Source organism: Ailuropoda melanoleuca, chromosome 11 (genome assembly GCF_002007445.2).
Source record: "Ailuropoda melanoleuca isolate Jingjing chromosome 11, ASM200744v2, whole genome shotgun sequence".
Classification (NCBI taxonomy): Eukaryota; Metazoa; Chordata; class Mammalia; order Carnivora; family Ursidae; genus Ailuropoda; species Ailuropoda melanoleuca.
In genome coordinates this window covers 19,692,326-19,718,841 of record NC_048228.1, presented here as the reverse complement: position 1 = coordinate 19,718,841, position 26,516 = coordinate 19,692,326, and the positions used below count along the sequence as shown (strand labels likewise).

The 26,516-nt window shown below is 38.1% G+C and overlaps 1 protein-coding gene and 1 non-coding gene across 2 annotated transcripts in view; both read left to right on the top strand.

Moving 5' to 3' along the window:
* Positions 1-26,516, top strand: part of ANK2 (ankyrin 2) — a 629,716-nt gene that overhangs the window by 3,837 nt on the left and 599,363 nt on the right. The window lies entirely within an intron of this gene.
* Positions 9,731-9,856, top strand: LOC117804516. Its single transcript, XR_004628999.1, has one exon. It is a non-coding gene; the product is annotated as a U6atac minor spliceosomal RNA (small nuclear RNA).

The window sequence follows — 26,516 nt, the reverse complement described above, 5'->3', positions numbered from 1 at the left end:
CAGGGATTTAAAACTTGGTCTTAATTAACGATGCCTTGTTTTAGAATCACTATTATTTATTGCCTTCCCCTTCTTATTTTCAGACATTGTGACTATTGAAGGAGCACATCTTAGCCCTCTTGCTACTTTGAGCTATCCGTAACCATTCTCATGAAATTCTCCTTTAGGTGTCCTTTACCTTGAAAATAACTGTAGGAGAGTTGAAGTAATTTTCATTACTCTTGTTCTTCAAATGAGAATAACTTGAATTCCATGTTTGCTTCTGTATTCTCTAACAGATCATTTCTCTAGTGTCATGGTTGCTAAGAGGAGAGATTAAAGCCCTCATTTAGCTTTTGGTTACCCCCGAGAACTCCTCAGTTATTCTTGCTGTGTCCATGATGGTCCTAAGAAGAATAATTCTGAGAATGAGTTGGGTAAATGAAGAGTCTTCTTGAGGAGGCATAAACATACAAACAAACAAAGAAACAATAGGCTTATATTTTCAAGTTCTTCATTGCTTCTAATATTAATTCCATTCTTTGTTTATGGTTGTGAAGATAACTTATATTTTGAATTTTCATGTTATGCGAAGTATTTAAGTTCCCAAAGAGGATAATTTCCTTTAGACAGGGAAGGGATGGGAGAGCAAGGCAATAAAATAATATCACAATACATTGATATAATTGGTTTATAGAGTTTTTAATTTTTAAAAATTTACATACAGTAAAGCTCACTTTATACCATTTTATGAGTTTGGGCAAATACTTAAGTTGTGTATCTACTACCACAGCCTAGGTACAGAGCAGCTCCATCTCCCTGAAGCATTCCCTCATGTCAGTTCCACTGTAGTCAAACAGATCTTCCCTCCTCCAGCCCCTGGCAGCCACTGGCCCATCCTCTGTCCCTATATCTTTGCCTTTTCCAGAATGCCATATAAATGGAATTATCTAAGTAATAACATTTTGAAAGTGACTTTTTCCTTTCAGCGTAATACTCTAAATAGCCATCTAATTCCTGTGTGTGTTAATATTTTGTTCCTTATTATTATGGAGCCGTATTCCCTTGTACCACTGTTTAGCCATTCAGATGAAGGACATTTGGGTTGTTTTCAGATTACAGCAATTATGGATAAGGTTGGCTGTTAAACATTTGTGTATAGGTTTTGTGTGAACATAAAGTTTTAATTTCTCATGGGTGTATAACCTAGAAATAGGATTACCGGCTCATATGTAAGTGTTGGTTAACTTTATATAAACTGCCAAACCGTTTTCCAAAGTGGTTGTACTGTTTTTGCATTCCTCCCAACAGTGAGAGTTCCTGTTGCTCCTCATCCTTGTCAGCATTTGGTGTTATCATTTTTTTGTTTTAGTCATTCTAATAGGTATGTAGAGGTATCACATTGTAATTTTAATTTGTATTTCTCTAATGACTCATGTTGTTGAACACTTTTCATGTGCTTAGTTGCCATCCTTACTTTCTGGGATTGAGCCCCACATCGGGCTCCCTGCTTAGCAGGAAGCCTGCTTCTTCCTCTCCTACTCCCCCTCTCTCACTGCCTCTCTCTCTGTCAAATAAATAAATAAATAAAATCTTAAAAAAAAAATTCTTGGGATGCCTGGGTGCTCAGTCAGTTAAGCATCTGCCTTTGGCTCAGGTCATGGTCCCAGTGTCCTGGGATTGAGGCCCACATCAGGATCTCTCCTCAGTGGGGAGCCTGCTTTCCCTTTGCATGCCACTCCCTCTGACAAATAAATAAATAAATATAATCTTAAAAAAGAAAAAAAAAATTTCTTAGTTATATTCAATATATGTTCAATTGGGCAATGAAATGAAAAATAAATTGGGACTTTAAGCTTCATTCAGGGTAAGTTCATAGAACATTAGCATTTCATGTTTTTTAAAGAGTTATTTTAAAAAGTTATTTTAAGGGTAGATTATGGTATATTGTGGAGCTTATTGGAGGGTGCCTGGCTGGTGCAGTCGGTAAGCATGAAACTCTTGATCTCAGGGTCATGAGTTCAGGCCCCGCATGGGGTGTAGAACTTACTTTAAAAAAAAAAAAAAGGAGGGTGCCTGGGTTTCTCAGTTGGTTAGATGTCTGCCTTTGGTTTGGGTCATGATCCCTGGGTCCTGGGGTCAGGCTCCCTGCTCCTCAGGGAGTCTGCTTCTCCCTCTCCCTCTGCCACCTNTGCTGTAGAGACTTAGCTCGTGTATGGTAATAATGAAATATTTATAATGAGTCAGGCATGATGCTAAGCTAGGTACAGTTTTCACAATGGTCCCATGAAGGAGGTATTGTTATTCACATTTTCCAGATGAGAAATGTGGGTTTAGAGAAACTGAACTACATGCTCAAGGTCATAGCTAGTAAATTGCAACTCAGGGATTTAAAACTTGGTCTTAATTAACGATGCCTTGTTTTAGAATCACTATTATTTATTGCCTTCCCCTTCTTATTTTCAGACATTGTGACTATTGAAGGAGCACATCTTAGCCCTCTTGCTACTTTGAGCTATCCGTAACCATTCTCATGAAATTCTCCTTTAGGTGTCCTTTACCTTGAAAATAACTGTAGGAGAGTTGAAGTAATTTTCATTACTCTTGTTCTTCAAATGAGAATAACTTGAATTCCATGTTTGCTTCTGTATTCTCTAACAGATCATTTCTCTAGTGTCATGGTTGCTAAGAGGAGAGATTAAAGCCCTCATTTAGCTTTTGGTTACCCCCGAGAACTCCTCAGTTATTCTTGCTGTGTCCATGATGGTCCTAAGAAGAATAATTCTGAGAATGAGTTGGGTAAATGAAGAGTCTTCTTGAGGAGGCATAAACATACAAACAAACAAAGAAACAATAGGCTTATATTTTCAAGTTCTTCATTGCTTCTAATATTAATTCCATTCTTTGTTTATGGTTGTGAAGATAACTTATATTTTGAATTTTCATGTTATGCGAAGTATTTAAGTTCCCAAAGAGGATAATTTCCTTTAGACAGGGAAGGGATGGGAGAGCAAGGCAATAAAATAATATCACAATACATTGATATAATTGGTTTATAGAGTTTTTAATTTTTAAAAATTTACATACAGTAAAGCTCACTTTATACCATTTTATGAGTTTGGGCAAATACTTAAGTTGTGTATCTACTACCACAGCCTAGGTACAGAGCAGCTCCATCTCCCTGAAGCATTCCCTCATGTCAGTTCCACTGTAGTCAAACAGATCTTCCCTCCTCCAGCCCCTGGCAGCCACTGGCCCATTCTCTGTCCCTATATCTTTGCCTTTTCCAGAATGCCATATAAATGGAATTATCTAAGTAATAACATTTTGAAAGTGACTTTTTCCTTTCAGCGTAATACTCTAAATAGCCATCTAATTCCTGTGTGTGTTAATATTTTGTTCCTTATTATTATGGAGCCGTATTCCCTTGTACCACTGTTTAGCCATTCAGATGAAGGACATTTGGGTTGTTTCCAGATTACAGCAATTATGGATAAGGTTGGCTGTTAAACATTTGTGTATAGGTTTTGTGTGAACATAAAGTTTTAATTTCTCATGGGTGTATAACCTAGAAATAGGATTACCGGCTCATATGTAAGTGTTGGTTAACTTTATATAAACTGCCAAACCGTTTTCCAAAGTGGTTGTACTGTTTTTGCATTCCTCCCAACAGTGAGAGTTCCTGTTGCTCCTCATCCTTGTCAGCATTTGGTGTTATCATTTTTTTGTTTTAGTCATTCTAATAGGTATGTAGAGGTATCACATTGTAATTTTAATTTGTATTTCTCTAATGACTCATGTTGTTGAACACTTTTCATGTGCTTAGTTGCCATCCTTACTTTCTGGGATTGAGCCCCACATCGGGCTCCCTGCTTAGCAGGAAGCCTGCTTCTTCCTCTCCTACTCCCCCTCTCTCACTGCCTCTCTCTCTGTCAAATAAATAAATAAATAAAATCTTAAAAAAAAAATTCTTGGGATGCCTGGGTGCTCAGTCAGTTAAGCATCTGCCTTTGGCTCAGGTCATGGTCCCAGTGTCCTGGGATTGAGGCCCACATCAGGATCTCTCCTCAGTGGGGAGCCTGCTTTCCCTTTGCATGCCACTCCCCCTGCTTGTGCACCCTCTCTCTCTCTCTCTCTCTGACAAATAAATAAATATAATCTTAAAAAAGAAAAAAAAATTTCTTAGTTATATTCAATATATGTTCAATTGGGCAATGAAATGAAAAATAAATTGGGACTTTAAGCTTCATTCAGGGTAAGTTCATAGAACATTAGCATTTCATGTTTTTTAAAGAGTTATTTTAAAAAGTTATTTTAAGGGTAGATTATGGTATATTGTGGAGCTTATTGGAGGGTGCCTGGCTGGTGCAGTCGGTAAGCATGAAACTCTTGATCTCAGGGTCATGAGTTCAGGCCCCGCATGGGGTGTAGAACTTACTTTAAAAAAAAAAAAAAGGAGGGTGCCTGGGTTTCTCAGTTGGTTAGATGTCTGCCTTTGGTTTGGGTCATGATCCCTGGGTCCTGGGGTCAGGCTCCCTGCTCCTCAGGGAGTCTGCTTCTCCCTCTCCCTCTGCCACCTCCTCCCACCACTCCTCCCCTGCTCAAGCTCTCTCTCTCAAATAAATAAATAAATAAGATTTTTTTTTTTTTAAAGGAGCTGACTATCTGTTCCTAGTGACAGATACAGCCTTGAGTTCAGTAATCTGCAAACCTAGGTTTTTGTTTTGTTTTGTTTTGTTTTAAGATTTATTTGTTAGAGAGAAAGTTAAATTAGTAAATAAGCATTTCAGAGGGAATATTTTCCCACTTAAATCTTTATCAATCACTATATGAAAACACTGAATACACTTTGCCTGACTTTCAGTTGCTCAGTAGTCCTGGATTTGGGTTCTGCCACTGGAGTGTGGAGGGGTACACAGTATTACCCTTAGACACACGCAGAATCCCTGGCCTGTGGTGGTTCCCACTCTGGGCCTCCTCTGACGATACCCTTTCCTACCGAGTGAGGAGTAAGTGGGGCCAGGGAACTTGCACACACTGAATCAGCACTTTGTCTTTGAAACTATGCTCTGGGTAGCCAGGAACCAGAATTTTCTGTCCCAGTGAACTCAGGTCTGCTTCCCAGGCTGGAACCGGCCTTTCCTTCCAGTCTATTCTCAAGAGAGGTCAGTGACTGAGAGGTCACTTTGTGCACCCCCAGCCCAAGTATTTTGTGTGCAGGGTAGGTAGATAGAACTTGATAACGAAGGCTGGGGTATCCATGTGTCCTGTGCAAAGTCTGGTTTAGTCACTTACAGGCTGTGTGACTTTGGGCAAACTACTAAACCTCTTTGTGCCTCGTTTCTTCACTTATGAAGTGAGGATCATAGCAGTATCCATTGCATAAAATTAGTTTAAGAATTAAATAGTGTAGTGAATACAGTGCACAATGCGTTTTGCTTAATGCTTGGCATTTACTAAATATTACGTAATTTTAGGTATTGTTGTTATACAAGAAATGCTTAATATCAGCCCCTTCCCTTTCCCCAGGACAGTGCTAGAAGCAGGCATAAAAGTCATTTGCTGAGAGAAAGACAACTATCATATGATTTCTCTCATCTATGGAACATAAGAACTAGGAAGATCGGTAGGGGAAGAAAGGGATAAAGAAAGGGGGGTAATCAGAAGTGGGAATGAAACATGAGAGACTATGGACTATGAGAAACAAACTGGGGGCCTCAGAGGGAAGGGAGGTGGGGGAATGGGATAGACCGGTGATGGGTAGTAAGGAGGGCACGTATTGCATGGTGCACTGGGTGTTATACGCAACTAATGAAGCATCGAGCTTTACATCGGAAGCCAGGGATGTACTGTATGGTGACTAACATAATAAAAAATCGTTAAAAAAAAAAAGTCATTTGCTGAGAAGTCGATGTAAAAGTCAGAAGTCAGGCTTGTATAGTTGCCCTGTTGCTCTTTGAGTGAATAAATTATTCTGAGTAACTCTGAGTAAATAAATTATTTAATTTTGCTAAGCCTTACTTTTGTGATCTATAAAATTGCAAATAATAATCATTCTATCTTATAGGCCCATTATTAAACTCTAATCTAAATAAACCTTATTCCAAACCAAAACTCTGCAATCCCCTACCCCTGAAGCAAGCACTTCTTATGTATTCCTTCTAGAAATATTCAGTGTTTATAGAAAAATTCATCTGTGTACATACCTCTCTCCCCTCTTGTTTACATAAATGTGATACTACTATACACATTGCTTTATACTCTGCTTCTTTCAGAAAAATTTGTTTTGGTCATCACTCCATTTTGATACGTACACTTCATTTTTTATTCAGCTACATATCATTTTATTAAATGAATGTATCATAATTCATTTCAGTCTTTCTCTACGATTGGACGTTGAGGTTGTTTCTGGCATTACGCAACAGCGAAATCTTGAACATTGTGTTTAAGGATAATGTGTTTTTGAACACATGTATTGGTAGATAAATTCCCAGAAGTAAAATGGTTGGATAAAAGGCTATTTTTTACCTCCTCTCACTTCTGAGTACTATATTCAACAATGTAGAAACAATTGCCAACCAAGCTTTATATTTTGTAAATCCTTTTTTGTTTCCTCCACCTTTAATTGTTACATGCTTAAATGTCAACATATTAGGAAAAGAGCTCTCATCATCTTGTGATGAGTCATATGGATAATACATACTTTGGGTGAAAACTCTATTTAACTCCATTCTTTTCTTAGATCACTTTATTTATTTATTTATTTTTAGTATTATATATGTATATATAATATATATTTATACATTATAATGTATAGTACATTATACATTATAAAGTGCATTATATATAATGTATAGTATAGTAATGTATAGTATATGTACTATACATATATATACTATATAATGTGTAGTATAATATATATTATATATAATGTATAGTATTATATACTGTAATACATTATAGTATATAATGTGTAGTATATACATTATAATGTATAGTATATACATTATATATAACATATATTTATAATATATATACTATACATGTATATTTATTTGTCTATTTTATGTAACCTCCATATCCAGCGTGGGGTTCGAATTTACAATCCTGAGATCCAGAGTCCTTTGCTCTACCGACTGAGCCAGCCAGGTGCTCGTTTAGGCCACTTTAGATTATTAAGCTCCAGAGTGTTATTTTTTAAAGATTTTATTATTTTATTTATTTGAGAGAGAGAAAGAGAGAGAGCGTACACTGCACATGAGCACCAGTGAGGGGAGGGGCAGACAGAGAGAATCTCTAGCAGACTCTGTGCTGAGCTCAGAGCCCAACGTGGGGCTTAATCTTACAACCCTGAGGTCATGACCTGAGCCGAAATCAATGGTCTGATGCTTAACTGCCTAAGCCACCCAGGTGCCCCAAACCCCAGAGTGTTACTAGCAAGTACCATTTCTGTTCACTTTTCAGATTCCCACTTTCATTATAATTCCTGACAGTCATTTATTTATTTATTTATTTATTTATTTATTTATTTATTATTTTTTAGATTTTTATCGTTTGAAAGAGAGACCACAAGTGGGGGGTGGGGGTGAAGGAGCTGAGGGAGAAGCAGACTCCTGATGCAGGGCTCTATGTGGGGCTGGATCCCATGACCCTGAGATCATGACCTGAGCTGAAGGCAGACGCTTAATCAATTGAGCCACCCAGGTGCCCCTCTTGACAGTCATTTAATGACTAATATCTGTAATAGCCTGGAAAGTAGATAATCTGTATTTTAGATTTCAGATTAGGTAAGTGGATGCACAAACAGTATGTGCTCAGGATTATCTAGCAAACGAATGACAGTCTGAACAAGGACCTGATTAGTAATTATTTGCTTTTAAGGAGTGGAACCTTATTGCCTTTCAAACAAGAGAGCTATGGACAATCACATTTTCAATTTTAGCTATCCTTTTATGGAAGATATATTAACAAAGTAACTTTCCTTTACATCGTCATTGGAAATTTTAAAAGGTTCGTCTTAAAATGAAAAACGAAATTTATTTATTTATTTATTTATTTAAAAGATTTTATATTTATTTGACAGAGAGAGAGACAGCCAAGGAGAGAGAGAACACAAGCAGGGGGAGTGGGAGAGGAAGAAGCAGGCTCTCAGCAGAGGAGCCTGATGTGGGGCTCTATCCCAGAGCTCTGGGATCACGCCCTGAGCCAAAGGCAGACGCTTAACGACTGCGCCACCCAGGCGCCCCGAAAAACGAAATTTAGAAGTTTAGGTGTCAGGGCACTTGGATGGCTAAGTCAGTTAAGCATCTGCCTTCAGCTCAGGTCATGATCCCAGGGTCCTGGGATCGAGCCCCAAATAGGGCTCCTTGCTCAGCGGGGAGTCTGCTTCTCCCCCTCCCTCTGCTCATTCTCTCTCTCAAAAGAATAAATAAAATCTTAAAAAAAAAAGAAGTTTAGGTGTTGCCTGGAATATACTCCTATGTGGTCATTGTAAGAGATAATTTCCTCAGATTTTTAAAAAGGTAAACCATGATTATAGAAGTTATGGTTCATTTGGAAAATTCTTCATAAAAAGGACTTTAGATTTACCCCTACTCTCAAGATTGTTACAGTCCTATAGAAGATGAAATCAAGCAGTGTGCACAGCTTACTACAGTACAGATAGAATATGGTCAATACAATAATAGAGTACAGGCGTGACTGGATTAGGCGTCCAACTCTTGATTTTGGCTATGGTCACGGTCTCAGGATTGTGGAATCCAGCCCTGTGTGGGCTTGAGCTCAGTGGGGAGTCAGCTTGGGGTTCTCTTTCACCCTCTCCCTTTGCCCCTTCCCACTGCAGTCTCTTTGCCTCTCTCAAATAAGTGAATAAATCTTTAAAAAAATATAATGGAGTACAAAACACCATAAGAGGATGGATAAAAGATGTTTATTTTGGTTGGAGGAAATCATATTAGGTTTAGTGAAGCAGTTGAAATTTGTGATGTATATTGAAGAATGAATTTAACTTTGACAGGTAGAGATTGGATAAAAAGCATTTGAGATTTAGAATGAGTGCATGAAGAGACACACAGAAATTGGAAAAAATTGAAAAGTAGGCAGGATGGTTAGTAATCAAAACTGACTGGCTGCAGAGTAGGAGACAAGGAGTGATTAGTGAAAGATAAAATTGGAAAGATAATTGGTATATCATAAAGAGTATTTAATTTGCTAGAGTTTGGTCTTCACTCTGTAGAAAGTGAATACCCCTGCTAGGGTTTGGCTCTTTCATCATTGCCATCATCATCATCATCACCTAATCATGGATAAGCCGTATTTTCACAGTCTTTTCTTTCTTTCTTTCTTTCTTTCTTTCTTTCTTTCTTTCTTTCTTTCTTTCTTTCTTTCTTCTTTCTTTCTTTCTTTCTTTCTTTCTTTCTTTTTCTTTTTCTCTTTCTTTCTTTCTTTCTTTTCCTTTCTTTCTTTCCCTTTCCTTTCCTTTCCTTTCCTTTCCTTTCCTTTCTTTTCTTTTCTTTTCTTTTCTTTTTTAAAGATTTATTTATTTATTTGAGAGAGAGGGAGAGCAGGGGGGAAAGATAGAGGAAGAGGAAGAGAATCTTAAGCAGACTTCACACCAAGCGTGGAGCCCGATGTGGGGCTCAGTCTCACGACCCTGAGATCATGACCTAAGTTGGACGCTCAACCAACTTCGCCAGCAGGTGCCCCATATTTTCACAGTCTGAACTAAAATGTGAATAAAATAACTTTAGGAGTGTTGTATGAAAGGAGAGAAGGTTAGCACTTCCCTTGACAAAGATGGAAGAGGCCCTTGGGCCTGACAACATGCATACAGTTAAGGCAATGCCACCTACTTTGTGGCATCTAACCAATGTTTTTTACTATATGGTGGCTAACTAACATAATAAAAAAAAATAACTTTAGGAAACATTGCTATTTTCATAAATCCTGTAACATAAAATCCAAGAAAAACAGTATGTTTACATTCTGCATAAGCAACCTCATGCTAGGCTTCCTTAGAATCTCCCTGTCTTCCTAACAGATTGCCTCCCTTAGGTCCCAACTAAATAGAAATTCTGGAGCTGTCATTCACATAAAATTTAGTTGAAAGAATAATTTATTTCAAAGGCTGAACAATAATAGATTTAATGTCATAGCTCTGAGATCCTTTTGTGCAAATTTAACCTGTAGAACACTCGGAAGTAAAGGAACATTTTAATAGATTTGATTATCTGGTTTGGCTTATTTGAGCACCAGGATCTTGACTAATATCCAGGTGTTAGCCCAGGTATCTTTTTATAACAATGCTTGGAAGAGGTGTGTTTTGTTTGTTTGTTTTTAAGTAAGCTCTACACCCAATAAGGGGCTTGAATCATCACCCCCAGATCGAGTCCTATGCTCTACCACCTGAGCCAGCCCCAGGTTTTTTATTTTATTTTTTATTTTTTTATTTTTATTTTTTTAAAAGATTTTATTTATTTATTTGACAGAGATAGAGACAGCCAGCGAGAGAGGGAACACCAGCAGGGGGAGTGGGAGAGGAAGAAGCAGGCTCATAGCGGAGGAGCCTGATGTGGGGCTTGATCGCATAACGCCGGGATCACGCCCTGAGCCGAAGGCAGACGCTTAACCGCTGTGCCACCCAGGCGCCCCATAGCCTCAGGTTTTTTAATGTAGGGCTTATGAAGGTGATAAACATTTCATAGGGAATAATGGAACTCACAATGTAGAATGAGAATTACATGCATTTAAAGATACTCTCAGGCTGCCTGGCTGGCTCACTCTTGATCTTGGAGTCGTGAGTTTAAGCTCCACATTGGGGGTAGAGATTACTAAAAACAAATAAATAAACTTTAAAAAAAAGATACAATAATTAACACATCTGCAGTTATTAATACTACCTGGTAGGGCTTTGATAGGAAATTCTATGCTTCTCACTAGGACGTCTCAGTCCTCAGTCCAGATGCAGCCTGATTACATTCTGAATTCTATATTCTTTCTCAGAATTGTCTGTGTCACATTGATAACTTCCTTGTTTTAGGGCCATTGTCATTATTTCCATATTAATCTTATTTGATGCTAATGAGATTTAATTTTAAAATTAATTTAAAAATTAATTTAAATGTTAATGATTTTTAAAGTACTGAGTTTTATAATCTGATTTCTGGGGTGTTTTGCTTCTGCCATTTTACTCTGCAAACTTTCTGCCGTGATATCCCTATTAACTTGATAATGATATCTATCTAATCTGTGTCATCTGTCTTAAATATGTGTATTTGGTCATGACCACTATTTGGTGAGTTGTGGGTGATGGAAGGGATTTTAAGTTATAGCTTACTACTAGGCCATTTTCTTCTTTCTTTCTTTCTTTTTTTTTAAAGTAGATCAATGCCTAGCATGGAGCCCAGGGCAGGGCTTGAACTCATAACCTTAAGATCAAGAGTCGGACATTTAACTGACTGAACCACCCAGCTGCCCCACTATTAGGTTCTTTCTTTCTTTCTTTCTTTCTTTCTTTCTTTCTTTCTTTCTTTCTTTCTTTCTTTCTTCTCTCTTTCTTTCCCCTCCCTTCCTCCCTCCTTCCCTTCCTTCCTTCTTTCCTTCCTTCCTTCTTTTTTTTAAGATTTATTTATTCATTTTAGGGAGGGTAGGGGCAGAGGGGGAGGGAGGTTGAGAATCTCCAGGAGACTCCCAGATGAGTGAGGAGGCCAACACAGGGCTCAGTCCCAGGACCCTGAGATCATGACCTGAGCCAAAATTAAGAGTCAGATGCTCATCCTACTGAGCCACCCAGGCACCCCTGGACTTTACTTTTCCTTTCAATGAAATTAAAGAAACATTCTTTTGTTGTACCTGAGTAGGTCTGAAAACATTGTTCTTTTTTTTTTTTTTTAAAGTAAACTCCACTTCCAACGTGGGGCTCAAACTCATGGCTCCAAGATCAAGAGTCACATACACTACCAACTGAGACATCCAGGCACCCCAACAATTTTGTTCTTTTAAATGCTTTATTTCACTTAGACTAACATGGCAACCAACCTCCTCAAATCTTCCACACCGTCTTATATAGAAGTTATTTATCTCAACAATTTTCCTTTATAATGGACAGCAGCTTGCCAGCCATTTTGTATTAAAACCGAAACTCATAGAAATGCAGTTTTTTAAATTCATTAACCTTTATTCAACTTTTATGATAATAAATGTAGAAGGATCATGTCATTTTTCTGCAGCGTATGATCTAATATAAATTAGGTTTGTCTGACCTTTTTCTGACCTAAAGAAAAGGCTTATAAAACTAAAAGAAATCTTTCCACAGGTTTTATGAATACTGAATTTCTCTTCTGATGTCCGTCTTCGCTTTCATATCATAAGGTCATTTCACCGTAGTTCATTTCGGGATCAGACAAGTCAAGTCAAATTAACCCTTTCTGGAACTGGATTTAAACTTGGTTTAACCAATTTGCTGCCTCATGTGATGGCTGATAATCACGGATATTTGATGCATAGTATTGTGATATTGCTTAAATTAGGTGAGCTTGTAAATTTAAGAATAACAGATATATTTAACATAAATTATATGGATTAATCACTTTCATAATGCTAGTTTATAAAGAAAAATAATTTGCTTTTTAAATTGCACCTTGAGCTGAAAATAAATCAATATATTTAGTGCTATTACCTATCCATGATAATTATCAAGTATTTGTATAGCTTTGTTAGAAGTGCTCATACAGTTTATGTAGACACCTAAGAATAATAGTAATTATTTTTTTAAAGATTATTTATTTATGTATTTGAGAGAGAGAGAGAGACAACGTGAACAAGAGAGCACAAGCGGGGGAGCAGCAAAGGGAAAGGGAGAAGTAGACTTCTCACTGAGCGGGGAGCCTGTCATGGGGCTTAATCCCAGGGCCCCAAGATCAGGGACCAAATGGAAGGCAGTCACTTAACTTATTGAGCCACCCAAGCACCCCACCTAAGAATAATTAAACACATATTTGTAAATATAAGAAGCTAAGTGGTACAAAAGTACCAGAGCTGTTGACTAAATCATAATTCTAATTTGATAAGGAAACTTGTATGCCAACTTAGAAAATCCTCTCTATTTTCCTTTTTTATTTTGTTAAAAGATTTTATTTATTTATTTGGCAGAGAGAGAGAGAGCACAAGCAGGGGGAGCATCAGACAGAGGGAGAGGGAGAAGCAGGCTCCCTGCTGAGCAGGGAGCCCGCCTCAGCACTCGATCCCAGGACCCTGGGATCATGACCTGAGCTGAAGGCAGATGCTTAGCCAACTGAGCCACCCAGGTGCCCTGAAAATTTTCTCTATTTTCAATAAAAGCTTGGATTGTTTATTACTGACTTAATTCTTTCATTCAGAGTAAAAATGTGGTATTTATAAATGCCTCTTTTAGTCACCTTCTTCAGTTATAAAAGAAAACTAGAAACATACCTCCACCTCTAAACATAGTGTTTCCACATATTCTTGCTTTCTTTCTTCCTGTTTCAGAGGAAGAATGATCCTGACCTTGATCACACCCCTTTTGCCTATTCTAGAAGGTTACTTTGTCCGGGAGTTGTTTCCTTCTTTTCCCCCAATGTTTTGTCTTCATTGTTATAGAGACTGGGGCAGGATCAAGCCTGATGGTGAAGTTAAAGAAACCAAACTGCTGGGGAGAGAAGGATGCTTTGGTTGAGAATTTAGCAAATGGACAGCCCTAATACTATTAGACTTCAGCAGTTTTGATTCTGTTGATCTTTCCTTCCTTCCTGAAACTCTTCCAGGTAGGACTGTAGAGTGCCATTCATATATTCAACAATTACATCGAACTCCCTCTGAAACATGATGCTCATACTTAACTGAGCCTGAGTGTGAGCCAAGTTCTTTACATGCATTCTCTCAATTCATTCTCCCATCCATTCTATGAGATAGGTACAATAATTGTCCCAACTTAAGGACAGAGAAGCAGGCTCAGTAGTTTACTCATGATCACACAGCCAAGTAGATGGCAGAGTAAGGGACTTATACCTTCATGTGTTAGGCATCACATTCTCCAATAGAGCATATAATACCTACCTCCTCATGCCAGGTGCCATGTTAAGGCCAGGAAATGCAGAGGTGAAAACCCTGACTACTCATGGAATTTATGGTATAGTGGTAAGTAAACAAATAGAATGTAATGATTTGGATGATGGTGGTATGATCCCGGGGGTGAGGGGTGGGGTGAGGCTTTATATACTTGGGGAATTCAGCAAAGGCCTCAAAGAAAAGCTGGTGCTTGAAGGAAGAGTAAGAGTTTAAGATAGGGAGGGAATTTCAGGCGTAGGACATGGCAGGTGCAAAGGCATAGAAGTAGGAAGCATATTGCATTTTAAGGAGTTATCAGCAGTTCTGAATGGCTGGAGCAGAGTGTTTGGAGAAGGTCACAGGAGATGAGACTGGTACTCAGTCAAGAGCCTGGTCATAAAAAGCCTTATTTATGATCATGACTTATTCATAATTTTCCTCCCAGTGCTTTCCCAGGCGGTTCTTTATTATTCTCCATCATTTTCTCTTCCTTCATTTGTCATTTCGTCATTAGTGTCTCTCAGGGTTCTGTTTTCTGTCTCTGGTTTTTTTCTCTTATATAAACTTCTTCCCAGACATACATTTGATCCACTCCATAGCCTGCGCTCCCACCCAGATGCGGATCTTTCTTCCATCACTATCTTAGTGGCAACCCCTCTTTTGACTTAAAATTTTCATCTGACTTCTGTAAACCTTCTCATCTTTATCCTACAGGGCCTTCAAACATAACATGTCTAAAAGGATCTCAGTATTTGCTCCCCACCCCACAAAAAGTTTCATGTATGTGGACTGGATAAAAGGGAAAAAATTGAGCTTGGTTGTATAATGTATGATTAATAATTATGGTATTTCAAAGCACTTTACTATGTAATGGATACCTCAAATATTTGTTGTCTAGAGATTGTGTTGGCAAATGGGAAACCCATAATGTACTTAAAAAGAACTTAAATTTGCCTGTGACTTTAGAGAAGGATAAAGGATATAATGACTCCAGATTTCGAAGTTTTACTGTTGTTTTTCTGAAAAGTACTATGGAATTATCTCAGTATTTAGGAAAATCCCCCTCATACCACTCCTGTCAGCATCTGTGGGCTCTTTTTATTCTCCCCTTGCTGCAGAGAAAATAGAATCCCTGAATCTTTGAGTTCAGGCCGCTCTAAAGGTTGGGTACATGAAAGGTCAGATGCTGAGGAAAAGGTAGGGCAGAAGATTGAGAGTTCCTTCATGCTTCTTAGAAGTTGGTTTGCCATTGTGATGAAGATATTGGAGACTTGCTTATCTTCCTGGAGCTGACTGGGAGTTTGGCTGCCCCAAGGAAGGCAGTGTCTCTGTGCACCTGGAAAATGTTGTGAGCTTCCAAATTGGAGTGTGGGAAAAGTGGAAAGTAGGGGAAATGATTCTAAAGCTTCATTCTTTTTCAAAAGGGAAAGTAACAATGAAATTGTCATCTTGAAATGAAAGTGCCAGGATTTATTGTGTCAAGCCGGCAACTCATATGCAGGTGTGATCGGAAGTGGCATTATGAGCATTAAGGGAAAAGATATCAGGGGCACCTGGCTGGCTCAGTCGGTAGGGCATGAGACTCTTGATCTCGGGGTTGTGAATTTGAGCCCCCCATTACACATAGAGATTACTTAAAAAAAAGAAAGCTATCAAAAGCAAGTCATTGTTTGAGTAAGTGAATCACCTGGGATCACACTAATCTAGACTCATGGCATCTAGAATGATTTCTGAAAGTGAATTTCTCCTAGAAGACAAATGAAAGCATCAGAGAGGGAATTTGCATATCTTGCTGCATTATTATTGGACTTCATTTGTTATCCTTGAATTTAATGAAAAAAATGTAATCTCATAAAAGATTTTGTTTTATTAACTTTTATTAATGATTTTGCTCAAGGAAAAAAGATTTTGGGGCACCTGGCTGGCTCATTTGGTGGAGCATGTGAGACTTCATCTTGGGGCTGTAAGTTTGAGCTTCACATTGGGTGTAGAGATTACTTAAAAATAAAATATTAAAAAAAAAAGATTTGCTTACTTAATTTATGTCCACAGATTCCTGACCTTGCGGACATATTATTTGAGTGATTTCTAACCAGCTACCGTCATTTGGCATGCCCTAAACTGCTTGAAGACCAGTGGGAACAGCTCCCACAAACATTGTAATATAGTTGCAGTTTCTCTTGTGTTTGGTCTTCTACTCTCTTTTAATTTATCCTTACCTCTGGCCTCTAAAACTTTGAATTTGGACCACCTGACAGTCAGTTTCTCTCTTTCTCTGTCCACCATTCCTCTCCCTCTCCCTCTTTCTCTGCAAATGATGAAGCAGTGGTCTGAAATCCTAGCTGTTTAATGGGAGAGTCTACCTAAAACACATACACACACACCATTCAAAATGTTTCAGCCAATCTTACCTTAAGCCATAAAGAATCTACTGTTTACCTAACAAGGAGGCCAGAAGTTATTCGTTTCGGGATTGTTGGTTCAGTGGCTCAATAATGTTATCAGTGATTAAAACCTCTCTGGTCTCTGTTTTGCAGTCCCCAGGTGTAAGCTATGTCATTCCTCTTGATCACAAGATGGCTGTCACAGTTCTAAGCATCATGCTTTATTTTGTTTTGTTTTAAAGTAATCTCTATGCCCAACATGGGCCTTGAACTCACATGCTTTACAGACTGAACCAGCCAGATGCCCCGTCCCCTCAAGCATCACATGTTGATGTAATGTTGTCCAAAGCAGAAAACAAGATTGGGGGGTGTGGGTGGCGCATGTTGGCCAGGTCTTTCTCCGGTCACATCTCTCTCTCTTTTTTTTTTTTTTTCAATCAGGGGCAAAAATCTTTCCTAGAAGCCATCCTGCAAAAACCTCCTTTCATTTCATTGGTAGAACTGGATCATGTGCTCACTCCTAGCAAAATTTCTAGGAATGAAGAACAGAATGCCATGTATTGGGGTTGGGTACATTATCATTCAGCCAAAATGGTTGGGGAAGATTAGGGAAAGGTGTTAGGTAGCAAAACAACAATATCTGCTACATCTAAATAGCTAGAACTTGATTGAATTTTAGACCCTCTGAATCTGCAATTCATTTACTGAATATTTACTATTGTTTCTGAATCTTCTGTTCAGTTTATCTTGCTCAGTAGAAAGAAAGTAGTTTTTAAGTTCTTTTACTGTTTAGCTATCTCTACAAGGGCTTGATATAAACTTTGTGGTTAATGTTTCCATGGTGATCAAAAGCATTATCATCTAAGAGCATTCCTTTAGAACCTAACAGCGAAGGACACAGTTTAGACGATGATCACAGGAATAAACAAAAATGGTCCTTGACAGTTGTTGAGAATGTGTTTTGAAAGAATTTATTCCTCAGTTGATGTGATCTATGCATTACATTACTGAAATTACATCTGGGTTTAAATTTTAAACCGTCTTCAATAGAGATAAGAATCTCAATTTTACACTTAAATTCTGAGCGCATGTGTTGAGATGGTCTATATAATAATTTCTACAATCGCTATTTTCTTATCTTTCAACTTGAAAATTATGCTAGGATAGGGGTACCTGGCTGGCTCAGTTGGTAGAGCATGTGACTCTTGATCTTGGGGTTGTGAGTTCAAGCCACACATTGGTCATAGAGCTTACTTTAAAAAAAAAAAAGAAAATTATGCTAAGATAAAGAAACCTTTAAGGTGTGATTCATTCTACAAATATTTTTTAATATATATTTTTAAAGATTTTGTTTATTTATTTGAGTAAGAGAGCATGCATGAGAGAGAGAGCAGGATGGGGGGGGGTGTGCAGAGTGAGAAACAGACTTTCCTCAGAGGAGGGAGCCCAAAATGGGCTCCATCCCGGAACCCTGGGATCATGACCTGAGCCAAAGGCAGACACATAGCCAACTGAGCCACCCAGGCACCCTTACAAATATTTTTTTGATGCCTAATATGCCCATATAACACTGCCAGAAAGTGTTACAGAATTTGGGAAGCAACAGTGACAAAAATGAAGTCCCTGGCCTTATGGAGCTTATATTGTAGCAGGTAGGACAGATAGAAAAGAAAGATATAAAATTAAATATATACCACCTCACACCTATTGGTATGGCTACTATTAAAAGGCAGCAAATAAGTGTTGGTGAGGATGTGGAGAAATTGGAACCCTTGTGCACTGCTGGTAGGAATGTAAAATGCATGCCGCTACTGTGGAAAACAGTATGGTGGCTCCTTAAAAAAATAAAAATAGAACTATCCTATGATCCAGTAATTCCACTTCTAGGTATATAACCAAATGGGTTGAAAGCAGGAACTTGAATAGATATTTGTACATCCATTTTCATAGAGGCATTCAAGTCAAAAGGTGAAAGCAGCCAAAGTGTCCATCAATGGAATAGTGGATAAACAAAATGTGGTATATACATATAATGAAATATTATTCAGCCTTAAATAGGAAGGAAATTCTGACATGTGCTACAATATGGATGAACCTTGAAGACATTATATTAAATGAAATAAGCCAGACACAAAAGGACACATACTGTATGATTACACTTATATGAGAAACCTATAGTAGTCAGATTCACAGAAATGGAAAGTAGAATGGTGGTTGTCAGGGGCTGAAGGGAGGGTGGAATGGGAAGTTGTTTAACGGATATGAAGTTTTAGTTCGGAAAGATGTAGTGTTCTGGAGATTGGTTGTGCGACAATGTGAATGTACTTTACACTATTAAACTGCACACCTAAAAATGGTTAAGATGCTAAATTTTATGTCATACATATTTTACCACAATTAAAAATAAAATAAGAAGGGAAGGAAGGAAGAAAGGAAGGAAGGAAGGAAGGAAGGAAGAAAAGAAGGAAGGAAGAAAATACCAGGTAGTGATAAGATCTATGGAAAAGATAAAACAAAGACAGGTGTGGGAGCACACAAGGTGAAGGGGGTGTGGATTACTACTTTATATTTGCTGGTCAGAGAAGACCTCCCTGATGAGTGACAGTCATGCAGAGTTTTGAAGCATACGAAGGAGGGATCACACATCTGAGGCAATAGCATTTTAGGCAGATGTTAAGCAAAGGAGAATGGTCAAAGGTAGGACCAGTTTAATACATTCCAGGAATAGGGAGATTGCCATTGTAGCTTAAGCAGACTAATGAGGTAGAATGAGACTTTGGAAGTGGGGATAGGCAGATCATGTTTCCGGTTATGACACTGAGTATGTATAAATGCATCTTGGTATGAATGAAATATGGGTATTATATTTCTCTATACTTGTAGGTATAATGTCATTTGTTTGAAAGCTGATGATTATATTGATCTAAATCATATATGTTTTTGCTCTGTATACTCCTACAGTTAACAGAGGAACATTCATATTGGTGTACACAGTCCCTAAACTGTATTTAGTGAGATTCTTTTCCCTCCCCTCACCACCTCCCCCTCTATCGCATCTTGCTGGCCCTTTAAAGGAAAATTTTTCCAAATTTTTCAAATTACAAACTTAATACTGTATTTATATCTTCAGGGTCAGAAATTAAGCTTATTTTATGAATTCTGTTATTGCAAAGGTAAATTTAAAAGTACAGAAATCAAGGGTGCCTGGGTGGCTCACTCAGTAAGTGTCTGCTTTGGCTCAGGTCATGATCCTGGGGTCCTGGGACCCCTAAGCTTTCTTGATTTTAGAATCATTGAGTAATTCACTGAAAATATATAATAAGATGAGTTTTCTTAGTGTTTATAAATATCCAGCAATAGTTTACTATGAAGTTTATGCATAAAATTAAATATTACATTCATGGTTCAGCATATAATAACTGTAGTGTGCAGTATAGAGATAAGTTAAAATACTATTTTATAAATTGTTTAACTCAAATTTTTATATGGAACTGAAAAACAAAACAAAACATGTACTAATTATGGCACATGTGTGATTATGCCCTAAGATTTAGCCTTAAAGGATGAGGTTCAAGTATATGTTATTTACTAGATGTAAGCCCTTTGGAAAGTTATGAATCCTCTCTGAAACTCAGTTTCTTCACTTGAAAATAATATCCACCTAATATGGTTGCTGTAAGGTTAACTGAGATATTGTAAGTAGAGCACATAGGATACACCCAATTAATTGTTATGAAATTATAAATCATATATCATTAATAATGTCATTCAAGTAGGAATTATCCATGCATTTACAGTGGCTCTCCTCCATCTAGAAGGGGATTAAAGGTGGAGATCTCATTAGGAGGAGAATCTGTCTTGAAGCTGCATTTGCATAGCAAACATACCGTTTTAGTTAGGTTGTATTTTTGGGGGCCTCTTGGGAAGAAGGGGCCCCCCTAGGCCCCACTATGAATTTAGTTATTCTGAACATTACAGTGTACTTAAACACTACAAAATCAGAGGAAATGCTGTCATTTATATTAGTATATAGAGTAAATAATGTCTACACATTTTTTTTTATAGCGCCCCAACCAAGTGCTACTTTGATAAACGCTTTACATGCAGTGGTGTGCCATGGACCAGCTCAATAGAGCCTGTTGTTACAATACCAGAAATTCTGTGAGCTGACTGACCTCACATTGGTAGTTTGACCTCACATCAGTAGGAAATTGGCAATTGCTACAAAGCACTCTTACCCCCTAGACCAATTTTAGCCATTTACCATATCACACCATAGTGTGCACCAAATCCTTTTACTCTCACAATGCCTCTGGAGAATGGATACCATTATCATTCCTGCTTTACAGATGAAGAAACCGAGGTCAGGGAAGTTGAGGTCACTTGTCCATGGTCACATCGATAATAAGTAGCACAGTAGGGATTTTTATTGCACCAGTCAGGCTCTGAAGTTCATAGCCTTAAATTCTTTGCATTGTTACTGTTGATTGCTCCCAGAGCAGTGTTCTCTCCTTGCAGTGTTTTTACAAAACAGAATGCAGCCTCACAATTGAAGGTTGGAAGGTACTCTTAGAAGTCATCTAGATGGGTCTTTACCAACACCAGACTCTATGGGCTACTCTGGATTGGAAAGAGCCTGGGTCTCCCTCCACTTTTAAATAGTACTCATTATTCCTCCTGAGATTCAGATTCCTCATCTAAAAGTAAAGAATTTGGATTTGATTATATCTAAGATGTCTTCCAGGTACAAAATTCTTGCTTAACCGAAGCCTATCCAATTCTGTCTCTTGAGACTGGTTCCAATGGAGACTCAACATCTGCTCCACAGGTAGCCTGTAACTCTCCCGGTGAGCAAGCATTTGAGTCTATTGGCAATTTTTCTCTAGTTGTTTTATACATGTACATATTTTTGACAGAGATTAGGTAGGTTTTAGGCTAATAGCTTATCATGATTTGGAAAATTAGACTTTAAGCTTTGTGAAGGCAGAAACCCTGTCTGTTCACTGGCATACATGGAGTATCTAGCTCCGATTAGACATTTGTTGAAGGAATACATGAAATTTTCTTCAGTTCACTTCAGCAATTCAACTTCAATTCAAATCATCCAGGGTTAATATTATGGGTATAGGTTGAATATTGGAGGTGGAAAGAAATTAGAAAATTGGAAACAGAGACCAGTTACATTATGTGATGAGATGTATGTGTGTGTTTGTGTAAAATGCATATATATGCATAGAATATCTGTGGAAGGGGCGCCTGGGTGGCTCAGTAGGTTAAGCGTCTGCCTTTGGCTCAGGTCATGATCCCAGGACCCTGGGATCATGTCCTGCATCAGGCTCCCTGCTCAGAGGGGAGTCTGCTTCTCCCTCTCCCTGCCCCCTGCTCATGCTGTCTCTCACTATCTCTCTATCTCTCTCTCTCTCAAATAAATAAATAAAATCTTTTTAAAAAATTTTAAAAAAAGTAATATCTGTGGAAGGACATGAAAGGAACTGATAACATTGCTTTCCTTTAAGAGTAAAGAGTGTGAGTTCAGTTGTAATCCTACTTACATATTCACCTTAAAAGAAAATGCCATCAGGGTGCCTGGCTGGTTCAGTTGGTAGAGCATGACTCTTAATCTTGGGGTCGTGAGTTCAAGCCCCATGTGGGGCATAAATATTACTTAAAAAAAAAAAAAAAGGAGCAATTGGTTAAATGTCCAGCTCTTGGTTTTGGCTCAGGTCATGATCTCAGGGTTGTGAGATCCAGCCCTGTGTTGGGCTGTATGCTCCATTACGCCGGGATCACACCCTGAGCCGAAGGCAGACGCTTAACCGCTGTGCCACCCAGGTGCCCCCCAGCTCTTGGTTTTGGCTCAGGTCATGATCTCAGGGTTGTGAGATCCAGCCCTGTGTTGGGCTGTATGCTCAGCACTCAGGGTGAAGTGTGCTTTAGACTCCCCTCCTCCCTGCCCCCTCTCAAATAAATAAATCTTTTTTAAAAAAACAGAGAGAAGATGCCATATCTTCTACTCTTTTGGGGAGGAAACTAACTCCTCATATTGGCTCACTGATGGGACTTGTCAAGTTATATAAAACTATCCTTAGTGTAGAAAGTGATAGGCGCATTCCTGCTGTTCCCTCTTTCTAGTTAAGTTCAGGGCCTAAATGCACCTCAGAGATGGCTTAGTGACTTTCCATCTTATGTGTTCAAAGTCATTAATTGTCAAGAACTACTTACTGAGAAAGTATGCTAGGAAGAACTCTGTTAGGGGTATGTAAATCAATGAAAGACAAGCTACCTGCCACCAAATAGCTGTAATTCCCACTTTGTTTGGTGATACAGAGATGTAGAGAGTAATCTGAGAACTTTGAGGGAATCTGTCCAAGATTATCAAAGATGATCTCTATCATTTTTCTTTCAGGATCTCAAGGACTACTTGTCTCATTTTCCAATGTCATTTATTATAATAGCAATTTGTTCCATTAAATGTTTTTCAATTGGAAAAGATATTCATGCTTATTTTTAAAACATAGGAATAAGTCTTCTATTGTTTCACCACCCCAAAACACCTACCATTGCTCTGAGACATTTCTTTCCATTTTCACTTTTTATAGTACTTTGTTGGTGTGTGTAGGACGTAATCTGGGCATTTTGCCCAGTTTAGTTTAATTTTTGTTTATTTGTAAAGTGTCTTAGATTGCATTACACTTATTAAATCATTACTGTTATTAGCTGTTACTAATGATACATCATAATATGTTCTTATCAATCTAAAATTGAACAATTAAAGTTCATTTCCTAAGGCAATCTCATATATTTTCTCAATTATGAAGAAATGACACACAGTGGAAATATAACTCTAACCACAGTGAATTAAAAATTCCCTGGATTGTGATTCTTTAAGTATTTCTTCTCTGTATATATTGCTTAGTGCGAAAACAGGGTGGTTCTTTTCCTATCCCCCAACACACGGTGGCTTTTCTACTTTCCCAGATTATCACGTCTTCAATCTTCCCAATCCCTATCTGTCAAGATTCAGGTTAGCTTCAAGGACTGCCACCAATTTTATTTCCTGCAAGGAGGCTTTCCCTGTCACACTAACATTCACACCAAACAGCAATGAATCTCTCATTTCCTCAAACCCCTGCACTACTCACTCTCTGTACCATTCATGTGTTATTTATATTCTGTTTCCCTTCTTTTTTATTGTGGTAAACAAGTCATACCATAAAATTGACTGTCTTAACCACTGCTAAGTATACAGCACAGTGGTGTTAAGTATATTCATATTGTGGCACAGCTGATTTCCAGAACTTTCTCAGCTTGCAAAACTGAAACTCTGTACCCATTAAACAGCAACTTCCCATTTCCCGTTACCCCAGCTCCTAGTAACCACCATTCTACTTGTGTTTCTATGAATTTGGCTACTCTTGATACCTTGTATAAGTGGTAACATATAGTATTTGTCTTTTTATGATGGACATTTCATATATTCTATTTTCCTTGATTGTAATTATTTATAAATATGCCTATCTATCTATCTATCTATCTGTCTTTTCCTTTCTAAAGTCAGACTTTCAAATCTGACCCATACATAGAATTGCTTTAACTACAAACCTTGCATACTTTTTGTGGAGACCATTAGGGTTACTTATGTAACATTTCTTATTCATCATAGGTTCTTTTTTTTTTTTTTTTTCTTTTCCCAGCAAGTTTTAGCTTTGCTGGCAGATTCAATGTAGATGATTTGGGAGTCATTTCTAATGTTTTTCCCCCAAATTATACCTTTTCTTTTCTTTCTTTCTTTATTTTTTAAAGATTTTATTTATGTATTTGACAGAGATAGAGACAGCCAGTGAGAGAGGGAACACAAGCAGGGGGAGTGGGAGAGGAAGAAGCAGGCTCATGGCAGAGGAGCCTGATGTGGGGCTCGATCCCATAACGCCAGGATCATGCTCTGAGCTGAAGGCAGACGCTTAACCGCTGTGCCACCCAGGCGCCCCTATACCTTTTCTTTTAGGTTTCAGAATAGAAATAAACCCAGAGATTACCAGTACCTTTCAATTAAATAATATATATATGTATATATATATATACACATATATATTACACATAATATATTATATATATGTCAAATAGAATATATATAATCGTTAACCTAACTTATTGACATAGCTGCTAAATATATCTTAAATAAATATAATAATTTATATTTATACATGATATATTTATACATGATATAATTTATAATTTATACATAATATATATGTCAAATATAATATATATATAATCCTTTACCTAACTTATTGACATAGCTGCTAAATATATCTTAAATAAATAAAAAAAAGAACCAAAAAATTTATAAAATAAAGTTCTCTATTTTGCATATGAAGAAATTGAGTCCAGAGAACTGGGTGTACAAGAGAATGTGGCAGATCATCGTCACTTCCCCTCCGTGATGGCAAATTTCAGGCACACTAACTAGGTGGGGAAGAAATTTTTGGTCACATAGGCTTTTCCTCGCAAGCGCATCGTTTCCATAGGTGCTGAATGTTGGTAGGGTTAACTCTTTTCCTGCAAATCCGCTTTAGAGGTAAAATGGGTGAGGAGTCATCCCACTCCTAGGCACTCATGAAGGGCTAACTTGCCTTGATACTGCCCATTATCTCAGTAGCCCTGGGGGAGCTCTGTTGAAGCTGGAGAGAAAGAGAAGTAGTTAGAGGATTGTGACAGCAATTCTTTCTTTAAGGAGCAGAATTAACAGGCTTATGACGATTGGGTAGTGGTGGTGGTGGTGGTGGCTCTTTCCAGAATGTCCCCTAGTGTTTTTAAGATTTGGGGCTCTGAAGAGTCACTGTCTAGGTTCACATCCTGGCCCTGAATCTTTCTCACCGTGTGACCTCATACCGGCCACATCATCTCCCTAATCCTCAATTTCCCCATCTGTAAATTAGGGATGATCTGTGTGGCACAGAGCTTTGTGAGAATTAAATGATATCCAGCACCTAGGAAATACTTCTGAAACATTAGTTATTTTTCATGGCTCAGAGAAAAGTGCCAACAGGTCATAATGCTTGATTTAAAAACACATTAGACTATGGTATGTCCAGAAAACATACAGGTTCTCTCTGTAAATTTACTGCCTCTCACTGAAAGAAAACTTTGAGTACATATATAGTATTATTTCTGTGAAATTTAAATTAATATCTCTCAATCCTCTATCTTAGTTATCAATCCTGCTTAACAAACCATTCCAACATTTAGTGGCTTAAAATCATTTATTTGTTCATGATTTTGCCATTTGTGCAGGACTGGGTGGGGCAGCTTGTCTCTACTGCCCATGGCGTCAGCTGGGGCACTTTGGGTGTGGATGAGCCGTTTCTAAGACAGCTCGTTCACACGAGTGGGAAGCTGGTGCTGGTTGTTACCTGTGAGTTTGGTTGCATCAGACATTCAGTTCTGGCTCAGCTGGAGTTCCTTGGATTTTGTTGCCAGCTGGGTTCTCAGGAGTCTTCCACGTGGCCTCAGCATAGAGCTAACTTGGGTTCCCCCTAACTTGGTGGTCTCGTTGTGGGTGAACTGTGTACATGGAGTTTAGCTTCCAAGTGTGCAAAAAGAGGAAGCTAGTAAACTTTCTTGAGTCTTAGGCCTGATTACTGGCAGAGTATCTTCCACCGTATTTTATTGGTTGAAGTGTGTCAGATTCAAGAAGGGACGCACAAGGATGTAAAGAGCAGGAGGTGTGGATCATTGGGGCCCATTAACGTAACAGACCACCATACCATTCATCTAATATGAACATTCGGCTACATTTGGTGTATAAGAGAACATTCATTTATTATTTCCACAGTTATTTCCTGGGCATCTATCCTGTGCCAGGGCGTGTAGTAGGCACCAGGGATACCAGTCATACAATTGAACAAAATGTACAAGATCCTTGTATTGATAGAACATATATCAGACAATTAAACAAGTGATTTAATTAACTTATAATTTGATGAGTGCTCTCACAATGGTAAGAACTATACTGCCAGCATTTTAGTAGGGACCTTGACTTAGTCTGTGGGTTCAGGAAAATTCTGATTTGTGAGGTAAAAATAATAC